This window comes from Lepisma saccharinum, chromosome 3 (genome assembly GCF_977018435.1).
Source record: "Lepisma saccharinum chromosome 3, izLepSacc3.1, whole genome shotgun sequence".
NCBI lineage: Eukaryota > Metazoa > Arthropoda > Insecta > Zygentoma > Lepismatidae > Lepisma > Lepisma saccharinum.
In genome coordinates, this window is record NC_139231.1 from 2,765,442 (window position 1) to 2,784,598 (window position 19,157).

Below are 19,157 nucleotides of genomic sequence, written 5' to 3' on the forward strand. Positions count from 1 at the left end.
GATTTTAAAGGTCCCATCCATAAAAAAAAGTATTGTTTACCGCGGTAGAATGTGACTCATGGGGAGCAGGTTGGTTCGTGACTCATGGTGACAAGGTAGTCGCTAGGGATGAATACTTAAACTGGTCGCGATTTACACAGATTTTTGTATGGGCGCGATTTTCATACATTCGTTCGACTAACACCTACCCTTCTCGTTTAAGCGGGATCCTAGTCGAACCTCCACCTCCATGATGTGATAGTCGGCGAAAGGTTGTCCGTAGGCTGCTAGAATTAATGAGCTCTCCAACAATACCCTGCGCGAAAGGCACTACTTTTACTGAGGAATACCAGGATAGTAAGAGTTCATATTTAATTATTTTGTACCTTGTAATTGAAAATAGCATCTTACTTTCTTTTATGCACAAACCTACAGTTTTATGTGAGATAGAAGTACTAGTTTCCACACACGCACTAAGGGTTTCTTCGAGTCAAAGGTAACATGTAATTTTAAAAATATATTTATCCCCTTGGTTGGGTGTGGCCATCCCCTGCCCCTCCCTTCAGGACTCCCATGCTAGTGTCCTCACCAGAATTGATAGGACCGTGCATTACGTAAAGTTCCAGCTGGAACTACTGACTTTTATGTTTGCAAATTAGATGCAATTGACTTATTGCAAACTAATTCATATATTTCATTGATCGATTGATTGAATTACAAGTTTTGGCTAATTCGGCACTTTAGGCTCTTCAAAGTATGCGAGGAAATATCCCCTTACCCAAAATTCTGACTTTAAAAAGTTAAAACAAGGGTTGTAAACGGCCGCTTGGGAAAAAAATGAAAGTGCAAGGTTGTAAAGAGACCTTTACAAGACAACGAGACAAACGCAAGACATTAAAATGTCCGAATATACTAAAAGCTTTCTCACAGACAGTGGAAGAGATCAGTTCTTCGCAAAAGAACTAAAAACATTTGATAAAACACTGTTGTCATCGCCCAACAGGAATGACAAACAGCTGGGAAGATTAAAAAGTCTGTCTGACGAAAGCAAAATCGGCACATTCAACAAGAATATGCCGAATATTTAAAACGACGTTCAAACACGTGCAACGTCCTCCAGTTGGACACTAGTCGTTACAAAGTTATTCCGCTGCCCCTTGTGTCAGGAACATGAGACTTTCTTATATTCACTAGGGCTTGCTGGGTAACAAGAAATACAAAGTTAGACGCAATTTTATAATTACTTATCGTATGCGGACTTACAAGCAATGTACAGATTTACACACGTTTGTTTACCTTAGTTTTGTCATTTGATGCCTGAGTATGCGAAAAGAAACATTTGTTACAGCATTTCACATCAAAATCACTAACACACAACGTTAGACAAAACAAACCAAAATACACGAATCTTTCTGCACGTAATAATTAAAGAAACACAATTAATGCAAACCAATAACACTATTCTTCCACTCCATTTTTTCCGTTACCACATGCTTATTATACCCCTACCTTCGCCTGTTTTCCAAATCAGTCCGTCGTCAGGAGAAAACATTCAGGCGGGTTCATACACTTACTCAGCCGAGATAGAAAAGTGACGTCAATGCGAACAGATTATGACGTATTTCCAAAACATATAAACAAATTCCAGCCACAACTGTACCAATCTCACTAAAGTGGTCTGTGACATCTTGCACATAATTTGAAATAACAAACATTCAAAAAGCTTAATATCTAAACAAATATTAAGCAAACATTCAGGTTCGTTACACACGACACATCGGAGGGTTCAGCACTTGCAGCAATTGGCCATGCGTTACACGGCTGTGTCCAATACGCAGTCGGGTAAGAACAACCTCTTCTCGAGGGAGGAGTGTGACGAGGAACTCCATGCACCTATGGTGGGCTTAATAGCGTGAATCTTGTTCCCCGTTACCGCATCCCTCTCTTCCTGCCAAGTGTCAAGCAGGCAACCATGGAACACATTCTGCAGGTCTCTAGCTGGAAGAAGGTGGACGAGAACCTCACCATCTGCATCAGCAGACTGGCAGCAGCATCTGCAGCAAAAAGTATACACGGAAAGAGCGCCGAGTCCACCTAAAAATGGAAATTACGCAGCGCATGCGCACTTCATCTCTCGAGGTCTGCGACACTAGCGACGTCGCACCTTAGGTACAGTGAACTAACATGCGCTCTACTGTTAACAAATGAATGCAGCATCGCGTGAGTGTATTCGAATTTGAAATAACGATTGTCCGGTTGGTCCGGTCTGGTTTCGTTGAGCTGCTACCGTTGACGTCGAACTAGAGTATCATAGTTTGTTCTAGTTCGGGTTAATGTTGTCAAAAATTGAAACTATGAAGATAGATAATTATTTGAAGCAGTTTGTAATGATGTTTGACCGAATATGCTGGAAAAAAGCAATGGATATACATACTATATAAGAGAGAGGTACGTATTTGTGTGTGTAGTTGCTTACTTCAAGTGTATTTTAGTTCCTATGTAACAACAAATTAAGCAAATATATGAAATGGGGATATATATACTTTCATGGGTGGAAAATAAAATGATGCTATGCTTTGGTGTGTGCACAGACAAGCGAGACCAAATTTATCATTGAAAGAAATGGGAAACCAAATAAACATTACAACGCACACGTGGTATTTAGATAAATTGACCACATATTCATACTAAAATTAAAAGTGCTGGTATTATTTTGAATATTTCTATATCTTTAATTTTTGTTTTGCATTTATTGCCCAAATTATTATTTTTTTAAAGTTTAAGCTTGTGAAAGAGTGGTTTGATGATCATTCACTAAATACATAGAGATATAAAATGTTATTTAATTTATATTATAGTATATACTGTGATTGTAAATGTATTTTTCTTTTTATAAAAATACTAAAATTTCGTTTTTTTTTTATTACAGATATTCACAGGTGTTGAATGGAATGGAAAGTCTGGACTGCAAGGACACATTTCACTTTATCTGTGAAAAGAATACCCTACCCTGCCTGTTTTCTGCAACAATAATACTGAAAAAATGTTTCAGTGTGGTCGATTTTTATCTTGTTAGTGAATCTCCATTAAGGTGAAAGGGGTCAATTCTGTTTCTACGTACCGTACAGTGTTAGTGAATCAAGAAATTTTTATATTTTCATTGAAGATTGTGTTTCCAGACAGTGTATAGTGTTAGTAGTAATAGTATATACATCAAAAGGGAGTGAAGACAATAGCATACTTTTTATGGTGGTTCTGTGAATCTACACAAATGCAGGGAGCATGGTGATGATCTGTTTTGATTAGTGTTTATTTGTGGCTGCTTTGTGGTTTCATGTAGTGTGATAAGATACGTGGTTCTAGTGTATACATGGATGGAATAATGAATTCTAAGAGAGTAATTCTATTTGGTTTGTTCTTTTTCCTTACTAAGGTGTAGGCATGAAACAGGAGAATATATTGAGGTGGAAATAACACAGGAAATATATTTAAAAGCACAACGATATATTATAATGGAGGGACTTGCTTCATCGCTGTGAAGCTAGCTTTTGGGCTATTTTCACCCGGTTTTAAAACTCTGCATGTGTATGATCTATGACCTGGCTTGGTCTTTTACATGGATATAATTGTTGATGTGAATCAAACTTACGTTAGTGTGCATTTATATTCATGGAGTTTGAAAAAATATCACCAGGTATTCTGATATGGACTGCTGCTGCTATGTCAGTGAATGCTAATGTTGTTAGGTTAGGCAGCTCAGGGTCTCACTGCAGAACATGGGCTGCTTTTTGCCTCTAAATAGATTAACAAAATTACGTACCTTCTACTTCCATTTTCCGGTGTTACTTTTCCGATTACTATTATATTATTGCACGTAAAAATTGTTTTTACTTCTGCTAAAAGCAATGCATTTCTCCATTCGTTCGCGTCGTTTTGTTTTTCCTGCTACTAAAATATTGCATTTCTCTTATTTGTTCGCGTCCGTATTATTTTCGCAGTTACTTTATTTCGACGAGGAATGCCTACAAGGTTAGGTCTGTTAGGTTGGGTTCCAATAGCATAAACACAATGAAAAATGTTTTTCCTGCTACTAAAATAATGCATTTCTCTATTCGTTCGTGTCCATATTGTTTACGCACAGCTACTTTAATTATTTCGACGAGGAATGCCTACAAGGTTAGGTTCGGTTCCAATAGCATAAACACAATGAAAAATGTTTTTCCTGCTACTAAAATGATGCATTTCTCTTTTCGTTCGCGTCCATATTGTTTATGCACAGCTACTTTAATTATTTCGATGAGGAATGCCTACAGGTTAGGTTGGTTTCCAATAGCATAAATAGGGCCTCCCCCATGGCGCAGTGGTAGCGTCTTTGCCTTGTAATCAAGGGGTCCCGGGTTCGATACCGGTGGAGGCACAAGTGGTTCGGATCCCACTTTAAACTGTAGGTCCAGTCCCGATTAGCCTTACTGTGCATAAAGTGGACTTAAAACAGCAACCCAATAGCATAAATACAATGAAAAATGTTTTTCCTGCTTCTAAAATAATGCATTTCTCTATTCGTTCGCGTCCATATTGTTTACGAACAGCTACTTTAATTATTTCGACGAGGAATGCCTACAAGGTTAGGTGAGGCCTGGTAGGTTGGGTTCCAATAGCATAAACACAATGAAAAATGTTTTTCCTGCTACTAAAATAATGCATTTCTCTATTCGTTCGCGTCCATATTGTTTACGCACAGCTACTTTAATTATTTCGATGAGGAATGCCTACAAGGTTAGGTTTTATTAGCATAAATGCAATGACAAATTGTTATTAAGGCTAAGAGAACTAAACCTAGCTACCTAACAACGTAGGAATTTTTTGCTTTCACTAAATTTGTGCAGGAATGTGCACCACCATGTCACTTTTTCCTTCCAAGAGCACCCAACCTGCATGGGTATTTCTAGTTTTTTCAAAGAAATAAAATTTTCCGTACCTTCAAACTTACTTTTCCCAATTACTAACTACAAAACATTACCAAAAAATTATGAACCACGTTCCTCCTAAGCAGCCCAAATTTCTTCCATAAATACTTTCAATACCTGATTGTGTAATTTCTGATCTTCAACACCTGGTGAAAATAGCCCTACATGCTCGCCTCGGTGGTGGAAATAATTCTCCATATCGAATATTGAAGACTTTTTTTTTTTTTTAGCAGTATAGTTCACATGTTGTGGTGAAGACACTTCTGACTTTACCAAGATATTCCATAGAAAACTTACATTTGGGGGTGGGGGTGAAAACTAACTAAAACAGCTTCAGGGTAAGTACCTCCATGTGTTTCAGCAAGTTTTAACAGGAGTGGCACATAATGCAAAGTGCTCATCCAAGAGCTATTGTGAAAAGTGAGTTCCAGTGTCTACTTATATTTATTTGGATTTTTCCATATTCTTAGCCACCAATTTGCTACAACAGGTAGTTGCATGTAAGATTTTTTTCTTACAAAATAGCCAACGATTAAGTATTTCCGAGAGGTCTTCCTTCTCGCAGATGGCAATACCAACCTTGTGTTATGACGTCAGACGTGATATGCCTACGTTGTTAAGTTTGGTTCTCTTAGCATAAATACACTGCAAATGTATTATTTATGCTCAGAGAGCTAATACTAATAAGCCTAACCTAACAACTTATGCATTTAGCCTAACAATGAAACCATCCCGCAGTGACTTCAGAACGCAAGGTTGGTATCATTAAAAACTTACTGAAATGTAAGTAAAAGAAATAGAACCATTACAGAATGTCCTGGAAATAAATGTGGAAATGTGAAAATAAGTTTTAATAAAGTGAGCAGGGGACCTTCCGTAAGTTGGCATTTTGATGGTGGTGTCATCAGATTTGAACCTACATGTACTTCACATGTGGCCTCTTTTTTACTCGGAATTTACATGATTTTTAGTGAATTACACTTGTTTCACTTAATGAAAGGAGAAGAAGGAATGAGTGCTTTTATTTAGGTATTATATAGACACTCCCATGTTCATTACCATGGTATAATCTAAAAAAAAATCATTTTTGCATTAAAAAATCTAGTGATTTTTTTGTTACACAAAAGAATTGTTACACCTTTCACTTGTTTAATGAATATACAAAGTAACACAATATGGGGACATAATACAGTAAGTACACTGTTCATGTAATGCAAATAAGATAACAAAATCATTATTTGTGCAGTCTCTGCAATGCATATGTTCAAGTAGAATACGTGCATACTTTTAGTAAGAATTAGCAGAATCTTACTGAGGAATATATAACATTCGATACGTTTTCATAGCTATTTATTTAATTTCTTATGTTCATTTATGTAATGAAGGGACCACCAAAGTAAACTTTTTTAAAACAAAGGGAGCCTCCTCCTTGTGGGCAAATATAGGTTAGCATGTAAATGAAAATGGCCAGTCTATGTATTTGGACTGCTTGACTGCTTTGGGCACATACTCCTTTGATGATTTTTTTTCATTGAACAGTAGAAACACCTGTAAGCGAACTGAATTGATGGTTTGTGTGTTTTTAATTTCACTTATGCTAATCAGGACTGAAACTACAGTTTAGTAGGATTTGAACCACTGCTTCAACCAGGTATTGAAGTCAGGTCTAATGCACAGGTTTGGCCTTGATTACACTTTTAGGTTGTGAGGATGGGAGAGAGATTTAGCACCAGGTATGTTTTTAAGATGTATGAAAAATTCATGCATTCTTTACCTGCGCTACTCCTGCATGCATATCGTAGTCAACCATCGGTTTTTGTGTGTGTTGTTAGAAAGAGAGCACCCTGTGTTGCTGCATCTCCTCTTCCCTCCCGACCAGCAGCAGACATGATTAACTGACATTCAAAGATGGAAGTGCATGGGACCGTTTTACAACTTGGTTCCAGTATGTTCCAAACAATGTTTGTTAACTACGTAAATATTTTCAAAATACAAAATAAGGGGGATTTTTTACGTAAAAGTCGGTAAGTAGGAAAGTTTTAAAAATAAATTTGATTCATAATGACACTATGAAGTTGATAAGTAACTATCTGAATTATGATTATAGCTCAAATTAATTATCCAGAGTACTAGATTTTCTTCATATAGGATGAGTAGCAGGCTAAAAATTTCCATTTCTTGTTACCAAAAATGGACATTTTGCCACTGCAATTTTCAGTGTCTTGAAGACATTGTGCATACTATTATTACTTTAAAAAATATTTACAACTGTGAAGAAACAACCCTTTTTCCCCCTGTATACACCAGGGTACTTCAAGATTTTCATGCGTACTGCCAATGAGGCCAATGGAACAGTTGGTTGCAGGTCTCATTGCATTTTACTTTCAGCGAAGATAATACCTCAGAATAAAAATAATGAGGTTTCATAAGTACTAAAGAAACTTTAGCAAGCCAGAAGCAACTCTCAGGCTGCATTTTGGACAATCCTCCTATGTACTGAATGGTTGTCATTTATATGTTTTATTTGTTTATTTACTTGTGCTTTTCTACTGTTAAACAAATAAATAAGGAAATACTGGTTTTAGTTTGTAGGAGCGATAGGAGAGCATGGTTTCATGCACTAATTGTGCTTTTTCCCCACTCTCAAGAACATTCTCGACTTTGAATTTATATAGGTTTACAATTTTATTGCAGCTGCATGAAGTGCCCGAAATTGTGCCTAAAATTATGAAAAGACAATTTTTCGGGGAGCAACAAAAAAAATACATAATAAAACTGATCTCATGGGTACAAATTAATTTACTCATATCATAGTGATAACTAGGGCTAGGATTTTTATGACCTAAAAATCACCAAAATATAAAAAATAAAATATGCTCTTATGACCCAAAATATGCCCTTATAACTGGACTGTTTCAAACATCAACATCTAAATGCAGACATCTTTGCACATATGTACTAATTTTAGTTCACTTTATGGGCCCTGAGTTGCAATACACAATGAATACTTTCTCTAAATTTTCAAAGAAAAATGCAAAAGATCTTACTACAGTGGAAAAAAACTCGAGTGAAAATGGGAGTAAAAGCGAATCCACTTCAAAAATGACTATATTTGTTGAAAATGTAAAAATATGCTGAATATGACCGAAAATTCATCAAAATATGTTTATCACGTAGAAATGGCCAAATATGACCTTAAAAAGCACCTTAATTTAATTAGTTTCTTCATAATTTGAATGTCTACATGTTTAGGGAACATATCACCCTTACCCTAAAAAAATATGCTGTCATGAAAATGATCCTAGCCCTAGTGATAACTATTATCAAAATAGATAAGTATATCCTTCTTAAAGTATAGACAATTAATTGATTTTAATAATCGAACAACATATTTCAGTCCTTTAATGTTTTGCGCAACACGAAACTACTAAATTCAATATCCAATTGACTGTAGTGTTGAATCTGAAATACGTCTGCATATAGCGTGCTTGCTGCGTTGCTATGGCAACCAACGTAGTTCGGTACCTAGACGGCGGCGGCAGCACCAGTCCACCTGCCTGTTCCTCATTGGCCAGTTTGTTTCAAAATTTCTGACGTCATCTCAAGCCGTCTGCTAAAATGTTTCCATTGTAGGGATAGGGAGTTATTTCTCTCCCCTAATCTTATTCTCTTTGATCTGCAGCTTCGTTTCTCTTGATGCCCACGTGACTAGGAACCAAGCAGAAGCGGGCTTTTGCACTGGCAGATAAGGACACGAACCGTCGGAAGATGCGTTGCACTACTGCATGCCGGGAAATCGGCGATTCCAGAGTCTGCAGCACGCTGGTCGAATCACTGTAGACGAGGACTTTCTTCAGAATATTGACGTCAGCAAAGTCCAGAGTCTTGAGGATGGCGTACAACTCTACCGTAACAATGGAACAAGCAGGATGTAGCGAGTAACTGGAACTTTTGAGAGTCTAGGACGAAGGCGCAACCAACTGATTCAACTGTCTTAGACCCATTCGTATAAAACACGTTAAAATTGCGGTACTGCGCGCGAAACTCTAAAAACCTCTGCTGGTATTGGATCATTGGTGCTTCCGCCTTTGCGAGGGAAGTTAAGGACATGTCAATTAAAAGTGCAGGAAATCCCAAGTTTAGAGAGGCGGTAGGAGTGGAGAGACGCCAGGAAGATCACTGTCAACACCTAGTGCTGACAATATATCGTCTGCACGAACACCGAACGGTCTTGTGGCACGAGATGTAGCCGTCCGTCTCTCATCGAAGACTGTCTGAAACGAGGGATGCGAGGGCATCGAGCGAAGATGGAGGTGGTAATTCAGGATAAGTTGCTGCCTGCATAGAGACAGCGACGGCTCCGATGCCTCGACATACAGACCCGCGACTGGAGTCGTACGCAATGCACCGGAACTGGAACACAAACGAATACCAGCGTGATGAACAGTGTAGAGAATTCGGAGCCAAGATGGACGGGCGGACGAATAGACAACATGTCCACATCTTGTGCTTACTAATTTGTTCTGGGTCGGTATTAGAAAGTTCGTAAGTTCAGTCGTCTTCGTGGCTGTTTCTCCTTGTTTACATTTTGGCAATCTTCTTTTCACCCTTTATACGTACTCCTGACTTCCTCCTGGAATTCAACAGCAACTAGCCTATCTCCTGCATCTCCATTGTTACGGTAGAGTGATGGTGATGGGACCTTTAAAATCTGTAGCAAGCAATTTTCTCAAATATACACGATCCATGCAGGCTTTGGAAGCTCAAAGAGTGAAACAAACATCTATCCAGTGGCCTTTGCATTCTTACCAAACAAAGGAAAAGAGACATACATACGTACATACATACGTATTATTCGGCAGATTATAATATAAATTATTAAAGTTCATTCTATGTACACTCTTACTGTAATGTTGATGTGCATGGTGGTTTTTGAGCGCTTAAATCTAAGGATAAACTTAGCTAAGTTTCATATATTGACTTTTTCAATAACAAACATTCTTACCGTTCTGTTTAGTTCTTGTATATCCATGTTCATTTGAAAGTATTCCACCCTTTCGGTTTTTGCATTTCTATCTCCATAGACTTGCTTTTGCCGTATCAAAATTCTGTTTTGCCTTCCAAACGATTATAGATATACTTTCAAAGATAGAGAAGAGTGCATGTGAGAAGGTAGTTGTAATTAAGCGCTTTTGTTTCATATATTCCAAACACGATAAAGAGTATCTCCATCTCCCCCTAAAGCGAGTGTAAGTACTATGCAGATATCTAGATCCTTCACCAAAAACATTTTTCCAAAAGAAAAAGTTTGATATAGCTACCCATGCTATTTTTAGATTATTGGTTAGCAACAATATTCAAATGTTCAATAATACGTAACAGTATCTATGGAACCACAATTAATTCACAACCCACCGCGATAGAGGGGAAAGATTTCCATTCTGCTTTCTGGTAAAGCAACCTTATTTGATTTGATTTTAATTCTACCCCAGGAACGGCTAACATGTAAGTGGTGGTACGTTTATGATTAAACTGTGACAGGTGCAAGATAATATACGTACGTCTAGTCTTTAAGCTTTTGCTCTTTCATACATAGAATTGAGTTTCCTTCCACCGATAGCTTTCATTCTTAATTATGGCTACTAGTTTGTATCGCGTTTGAGCTGACATACCAATATACCAATGCTTGTATAATTAAGAACCTACTAAATTAAGAGCAGGCTGTAATTATGTTATTATTAAATAGTTAGTAAGGATGTCGAATCGACCCTTCTTAATATAAATATGTATCATACATCGTTGGAAAGGGTATGAATCTAGGATTCCAGAAATTAGGATTTAAGGTGAGGAAACAATTGGAAGTGGAAAAAAGTAGTATTAAGTTTGAAGAACCTCCATTATAAATTAAACATAATGAGCCTAATTTACGTGCAGATGTAAGGCTACATGTATAATTTGTTATTTTAGGCTTGTTGGGTTTACTTATCTTAGCACAAATAATACATTTACAGTGTATTTATGCTAAGAGAACCAAACCTAACAACGTAGGCATTCCTCGAGTGACGTCACAATTCAAGAATGTCCTTACTTTGTGCGATAAGGGAGACAAGTGAAGTTATGGTCTCCCTTATCGCACGACGCTAGAAAAACTTTGAACAATAAAATCACCAAAAACCACTTATTTCCCAAAACAATTGAAGTAAAACAATTTAAAATAACGAAAATAATTTACAGCTACAAAAAAATAGAAACCTCAATATCCAAAAATAAAATGAAAATCATAAATATCGATGAAGAAACGAAATAAAGAAAGTTGAATCCTAGTGGAAATTCGCAAACAAACCAGATTAAAAACCAAAGTTCGACCTGGCAATACTGTGCATTTCGATCATGGATTTCGATAAAGGAAAGCTCCTATGGTAAGTAATGTAAGAAAGTTTATATTATTTCACAGAACAAGAACTTCTAATTGAAAAATGCACAATTCCAAATCGATGCACAAATTAAGTACTAGGAGTGAACATATTTTTCTTTTACGCCGAAATGGTAAAACACAAGGGTCGATTGTGCAGTCTAGCCACGATGAGGTTATTTCAGTCGTTCACCGCCAGAGTGACGGCCGTTCGGCGGACTCTTCATGCAACAGGTCCCGGCAAATTGCATTACAGGAAGTCCGTAACAGAAACCGCTTGTTTTCTAATGTTTCCACTTTTCACAATTACAGTTACAATTACAATTGAAATAAGCACGTAACTTGTCGCAAGGATGCTGGAAAAGGTGCCCTCCCAAATACAAATATTTCTGGCACCTTATTTCTGACATCTAATCTTAGATTAGACATCGCTACTTTATCCTCAGTTGCCGCGACAGCGCCGGCAGCTTATCGGGGGTTGGGGGAGTTGTCAGCCGCGAGAGGGTGCTTCATACTGCACGTGTCGGCAGTGATGCCAGCCGTAGGGACATGTCCCTACGCATAGGGACTTTTCACTAAATTTCGCCCGCGTAGGGACGTAGGGACAGAATTTGCCAAATGAGAGAAAACGTAGGTACTTTTTTAAATCTTGAAAAATGACATTTTATGAATTAGTTTATCTGGATACTTTAGCGAGGAGGAGAAAAAAGAACTAACTAACAAATCTCCATCAGAATTTTGGAACATGTTATCGGTTACAAAAAACTTTCAAGGCAAGTTCTTTTTTGAAAACATTTCCACTCTCGCGAAAATAGTGCTAACATTGCCACATTCTAACACGGAAACGAAAAGAATATTTTCAATGTTAAGTGATACAAAAACAAAAAAGGGAAATAAAATGGGACCAAAATTGTTAAAGACTGCAGGAAATACAGCATATATCACCAACCAACATCTATCTCTTCACAGCAGCAACATGTATGACTTCAAATAAAATAATCAACAGTAAACGACTCAACGTTATTCATTAGGGGTGTGCGGGATCCCGAAAGGTCAGGACCGGGATCGGGAAAAAAATCCTGTCCCAATCCCGACTTCGGGAAATGACTTCCCGACTTTTCGGGATCCCGAATAGTCGGGAAATACCGAATGGTCACTTTAAGAAGTCGTTAATTCTCGGCGTTTTCTGCATTGTAAGTTTCTGGAATTTATCGAAAATTGTAAGTTTTTATTTTGGAAATGCAAAAACAATCACTTAAGTGAAAATGACTTGTAGAATTCGAGATTTCCAGTGCTTCGGGAAATTTCGAACATTTCCCGTCCCGAAAATTTTCCGACTTGGTCGGGAAATTGCAAATTTTTCAGTCCCGAATGTCGGGATTTTAAAAAACATTACCGTCCCGATCCCGTCCCGACCCAAAAAATTCTGTCCAGCACACCCCTATTATTCATTAAGACAAGAATTTACAATAACGGACCCTTCTGTAATTTCTATGCTACGTCTTATACTCACGAAATAATTAGTCGTGATGATTTATCTCAAGTTAACATGTTGGAGTGAGGTGAAAAAATTGTTCATTAACTGTAGAAGTTGTAAAATAAGCATTTCAATTCTCGCAATGATTCTCCGTATACAAGTATGGCAGCCATATTTGTTGATATGAACAAATTACAATTAGTTACGCTGTCTACAGCGTTGCCACACTGTTGATTTCATACTTGGAGAGTATGGATTGTGTAAGAATGGCGGAAGAGAACAGTAAAAAGATTGTTAATGTTGCACAGATTGTTAGGTGGAGTGGGCTAATTAATAAACTTATGGATTTCAGTATATTGCCCAAAGAACATGCTTACATGTGACAGCGACAATCACGATGTAGAAGAACTGATTTGATTACAGGTAAATTAGGCAACAGTACATCAATCACAAAATTGCAGGATACGAAAATGGCGTCTTCGATGATGAACGTTTGCCGTTAAAGTGCTACGAAAATAAGATTTTTTTATCGGTTCGTAATCACAATTACCGCAAAACCATTCAGGAATAGCCCCACTGACCATTCTCGGTAAGGTTAGGTTAAGTTAGGTTAGGCAAGGCAAACATAGTTAAAATTTGGGCTCGAAAAAAACATGCACGGTTAGCCCTACAAACCATTGACGGATAGCCCCACGAACCATTCAGGTACGGTTAGGTTAGGTTAGGATAGGCAAACACAGTTAAAATTTGGGGTCGTAGTAATATCAGGAATGTATATTTCGTTTTTTAAGTATTGGAAACACAAAATCTTCCGGTAAATAATGAGCAATCACGCCGATCGCGGACCACTCAATTTCATTTATTTTGCAATTTCTACACGTGACCCCCAAATTTTAACTTCAAATTCGTGATTAAGAGGCCTCAATTAATGAGTATGCCAAATATTACAAAAATCCGGGAGGGGTCATGTATTGTAAAGTGGCTCCTTCATTAATTGTGAAAGCACCGAGCAGAAAGATTTGGTAAGTAAATGTGTGTATTTTATCTTCTGTTTTCCATGCTCATGAGGTGTTGTTTTTTTTTAGTCACTTTACTTGGCGTAGGGACATTTGGTCAGTTGTAGGGACATTTTGACTACGTCTGTAGGGACATTCCCGAAAAATGGTTAGCAACACTGTCGGCTACCAGACTTAGTCAGTGTACGTTCTGTTTGCGTTTATCAGTACGCGTGTTGTTTATACCGTGTTATTATAATGTGCTACTCATGGCCAGTGCTTTATTGTGTGTTAATTGTTATTCATTCATTACTTATGCCGTTAAACAAATATAGTCTTGAACAGAGAGTTTTTATGTACGATAATTAAGTGAAAACGAATTCTTGCAGAAAAGTGTTCAGCGAATTACGAGAGACAGGATCTCTTGAACCTAAGAAACGTGTTGTATTGCTGTTGAAGGAGGTCATTTTCAACATCTCTTATAACACAGGAGGTTAGTGATCATTATTATTACTTTTAAATATCATTTTACGCTTTCGGTTTGCTTTATGCGCCGGGATGCTGTCTTCCATTTCTGTCAAATGACGATAAAGTAGCGATGTCTAATGTAAGATTATATGTCAGAAATAAGGTGCCAGAAATATTTGTATTTGGGAGGACACCTTTTCCAGCATCCTTGCGACAAGGTACGTGCTTATTTCAATTGTAATTGTAACTGTATTTGTGAAAAGTGGAAACATTACAAAACAAGCGGTTTCTGTTATGGACTTCATGAACGCAATTTGCCGGGACCTGTTGCATGAAGAGCCCGCCGAACGGCCGTCACTCTGGCGGTGAACGACTGAAATAACCTCCCTGTATTTGCCGTGCTAAGTGTTTAAGTTGAAATATTCACGTTAAACTTACAGGTACGCTGTGGCTATTTAGACGACAGTTCATGAGTTCGATTCCTGCAGGAGATGGTGAAGTTCATGTGGTTCGTACAGGAGTAAAACAATAGAACTGGAAGCACGGGGGCGTAAAATCAGACTAATTTGGCCATATTTTTAGGCCGTATAGCTTCTACACCTTGAATTGACGAGCTCTCTAATTCGCAGACTAAATGGGGAGAGGAAAAGGAGCTGTTAGAGTAACACCTACCCTTCTCGTTTGCGGGGAAGTTCCACCGCCCTCGCCTCCATGGTGGGATAGTAGGCGTTGTCCGTAGGTAGTGAGCTCTTCAATACTACCCTTCGCGAAGGTATTACTGCAGTGAACAATGCCGCTGTCAAGGAACAGTTTGTACTTCGTAATATACATTTTTTGTTTGCTTCTAAGCGCAAATATGCTAATCGCAACTAGACCTACAATTTGAGTTTTGAGTTCGAGTTTAAAAGTCTATTTTATGCACAGATATGTTAATTGGAACCGAGTGCCTTCACAAGGCGAAAATGTTACCACTCCTCCGTCGGTGAGGCTCAGACATACAGTTACAGTGAGATCAAAGAAACTTTTGTTCCTCCAGGAATCTAACTCTGCATTTGAGTTGAGTTGGTGTTTTAAGTCCACTTTATGCACAGTGAAGCTAATCGGGACTGGACGTACAGTTTAAAGTGGGATCCGAACCACCATGTGCCTCCACCGGGTATCGAACCCGGGACTCCTTGATTATAAGGCGACGGCGCTACCGCTGTGCCATCCGGGAGGCTCTCTGCATTTGATTTCAGTGTTATTCACTACATTATTGTGGAGGGAACGAAATTTACTGTTGCAAATTAAAAGATGAGAACAATCCCTGTAAATGAGTGAACTGAAGTGAACGGCCATTTACTTTCTCCTCTGGCTTCTTTTCGTGATTAGCCAAAAGAGGCAGAAGAGCGAAGTATAATAAAACCAATCAATCAACACCTCTCGGTTTCCCTTTTCTTGTCCCCGAGTTCCATCATGTTGTCATTTTTATCTATTTACTCCTCGAATCAGGTTTTGTGTATTCCCACGCCATCTGTCTACTCAAGACATAACTAGCTGTATGCTCTGCATGTACAATTTCTTAAATGCAAGCGCACAATTCTTAATTTTGGGTCTGTCAAGGAACTTGGCTTATAGGTTAGGTTAAGTGATTTTACTATGGTATTATTGACGCCCACCCAGCGTCGAATAACATGGGTACCTGGGGGGAAACTCTGGGGGGGTAAAGGCGGTCAGGGGGGTGATGCTGATCACATCACCCCCACTCACGACCGGATCAAGAAAGTGTGGGGCGTTACCCCCACACCCCCTATACGCCTTCATGGCGTGGTGCTATGCACAGGGGAGCACTTTACTTTTCTTTTTATTATTGGCTTAGAATTTTATATTGAAGACTCAAAATGCAGTGGTATTATAAGATGTGTTACAATAATTAAAATGTGGATCTTGTACAAATCGACATTTGTATCGAATTTATCTGCAACTGATATGTTAAGTTGTCTCTCCGGCACAAGGCCGTACGGTACAAGCGGGCTTGCGTCCCTCTTCTAACTAAAAAAAGTAGAGGCCCTCGCAGCAGGCACGTATCTAGAAATATATTTCGGGTAAGGGGTTCGAAGGGGTCCGAAGTGTTTAATAATAATAATAATAATAATAATAATAATAATAATAATGTTTACATTAAAATAATTATATACACGCTTCCGATAGTGCGTGTAATCAAGCTACAGCCAAAATTACAACTTTAATAACAACACTAGCAATATGAAAGCAAATAAATCGAATATATTACTGTGAAAATAACAAATGAATCATTCCATATGGTAAAAATTAATAACGCTTATCAAGAAGGACGCACATAATATGTCGGTGCTTGGTAGTGCAGGGGTGTGGGGGGGGGGGGACGAAACCACAATCCTGCCTAGGGCGTCAAAATATCTAGCTACGAGAGTGAGCTATTAGCTCCTCTGTATCAAGCTCTATTGTTAACCTTGACCGCACTGTCAAACTTACATTTACATGTGCTGTTAAACGATACAGTGATGAGTCACATGCTGGTTGCGCTGAGAAGAAATAACTCGCACATGCGCAGAGCGCTTTGTCGCATCGTGCTCCTGCGAGACCGAATTCCCCGAGTGTTTTGTCGCAAACCGTCGCAACGTGACTCGAGTCAAATGTTTCGTCCGGTGTGCGACTGCCCATAAGAGCCCCATGTTAAACGTTCCCCGAGTCGGTTTGCAACAAAAATGACCCGTCGCGTTGCGTCGTGTCGGATCCGGTGTGCGGCGGGCGAAAGTTGAATAAGAAAAGTTGAAATCTGTAACGGGGATTGGGTGCCAAAACTAGAGGACAAGGACAGTCTACTTAGTCTTGGTATGCAAGTGGGGGGCAATGCCCCCTCCCCTAATTGCCGCCACTGGTTAAAATTCATTTCATTTGAATGAAATGCCGGATCGATGGCCGAGCGCGTTAAGCGTCGACCGAAGCTTCCGGTTTAGATTCCTTGTCTGGATATGGAGGTTCTTATCAATTGCAGATACGTTGCAGATATAAAACTACTACATAAGACCATTAATGAACTCTCCCTCAGCCTTATCTACACGGAGCAAGGAGACTTTCCACACTGCAACTCCCAGACTATCACTCATACAACGTTCATTATTCCATAGGCTACCTAACCAATTCAATATCATCTCAAACCAAGTAGATATTTTCAGTTCATATTCGTCTTTTATCACCAACTTAGAAAAAATGTACATAAGTAATGCATTGTGAAAGTAATCTGTTTATCTTGGTACTGTCTTGGCTTGCTTATGTTTAGATTTTGTTTATTTTATTTTATCTTGTTTCGTGTGTTCTTTTTAACACTAGGGTACTGTTTTACTGTTGTGTCTTTTCGGTTTAGAATGGCTTCTGCTGTACTGGAAATTGCAATAAATAAATAAATAAATTTCATCCTTATTTCCGTGATTATCCAAAAGTGACAGAAAAGCGACGTAAAGTAACAAACTACAATTAAAACCAAACAATATAATAATTATGAAGAGCGCATGATTTAATACCGACGCCACTGGGTCAGGACAGGCGGCGCCCTCCAGAAATGCCTTGCCGCACCTTGGTCCCCAAGTTTCTCGAAAACAATATTTTGACCTTTAGTAGCATCATTAGTACAATATGCAATTGTAATACCTATTGAGCTTCCTCGATGGCCTAGCAGTAACTTCGTAGCCTTGTAATCGAGAGGACCCGGGTTCGATACCGGGCGGAGGCGTATCTACTCTGTCCCGGATATCACTGGAGCAAGCGAACGAAAACAAGTGCAAGTAGCTCTACCAATGAACACGTGAGAAGGAACGGGATTGCGTTGAGGGGGAACGACTGCAGTTACCAGCCTTCTCAGCAGCGTGTACTGCTTCGTTCTGCCCACTCGATTTCCTCCCCTTTTCTGTCTTGCTCCAAATATTCCGTGGACAGAGTATAGTGGTTCGGAAGCGAATTTTAACTGGTGTTTTTTATGAAGTTTTTCCTTTAAGTTCACTTTATGCACAGATAGTCTAATCGGGGCTATACCTACAGTTTAAATTGGAGTACGGACCACTACCTTCCTCCAACGGATTTCGAACCCGGGACCCCTTGATTTCAAGGGATCAACTTTATTAGTACACCCAACGGCGAAAGAAACAGTAGACGAGTTGTCCACCACCATTTTCATTCGGTCTGTATTACATAATGTGATGACAATGAATTGAAATAAAGACGTCAATAAGCAGAGAACAATGCCTGCTTCGAACCAACATAGTTTCATTCTTTAAAACAACACAGGATGTAGAATAAAGAAGGAATGAAAATAGCGGTGGACAATTCGCCTACCATTTTCTTTGCCGTTGACTGTACCACATCAGGGAGACTCTTCTTGTCGTCGGCAAACTATCTGTGCATGAAATGAACTGAAACCGCGAATGTTGAGAATTTTTGTACACAAAATCCCTTCTACATTTTTCTGATGTAACTCTTGGCATGTTTTCTTTGCTACGTTGCCATAGCTACACGGTGAAAAATGAGAAAGTGGGGTAATAACGTGAAGGTTACGTTACCTGTCTAGAGGCGAGAATCAGTGTCAAGGCTAAGCGGATGTCCCCTATGTCTGCAGCAGCTGCCCTGGACACTCGCGTTGCACAAAGCATGGAAGAAGACGCGCCGTTGACACCTTGCGACTCGAGCACTGCAGCAAGGGTGGGCGAAAGACAACAGGGAGACAAGCATCGCCAGGATCACTCGTGCCACGAGGGTGGGTTGCACGGTAGAGGGTGCAAAGCTCGCGACGTGCACCTTCCGTTTAGGCGTCGCGGCGCTATCTGCCGTACCTGGTCCCTCTTTCC

At 39.0% G+C, this 19,157-nt stretch overlaps 1 protein-coding gene across 3 annotated transcripts in view; it reads right to left on the reverse strand.

Annotated features, from left to right (window-relative positions):
• The window catches only part of Mct1 (Monocarboxylate transporter 1), a 255,551-nt gene that overhangs the window by 207,451 nt on the left and 28,943 nt on the right, over positions 1-19,157 (reverse strand). Inside the window, exon 1 of one of the 3 annotated variants that reach the window (XM_083118284.1) lies at positions 18,873-19,135. The exons of the other annotated variants lie outside the window; for them this stretch is intronic. The gene's annotated coding sequence lies outside the window, so the exon portion shown is untranslated. Of the gene's footprint in view, positions 1-18,872; positions 19,136-19,157 lie in introns of those variants that run through there. 3 annotated transcript variants of the gene reach the window in all.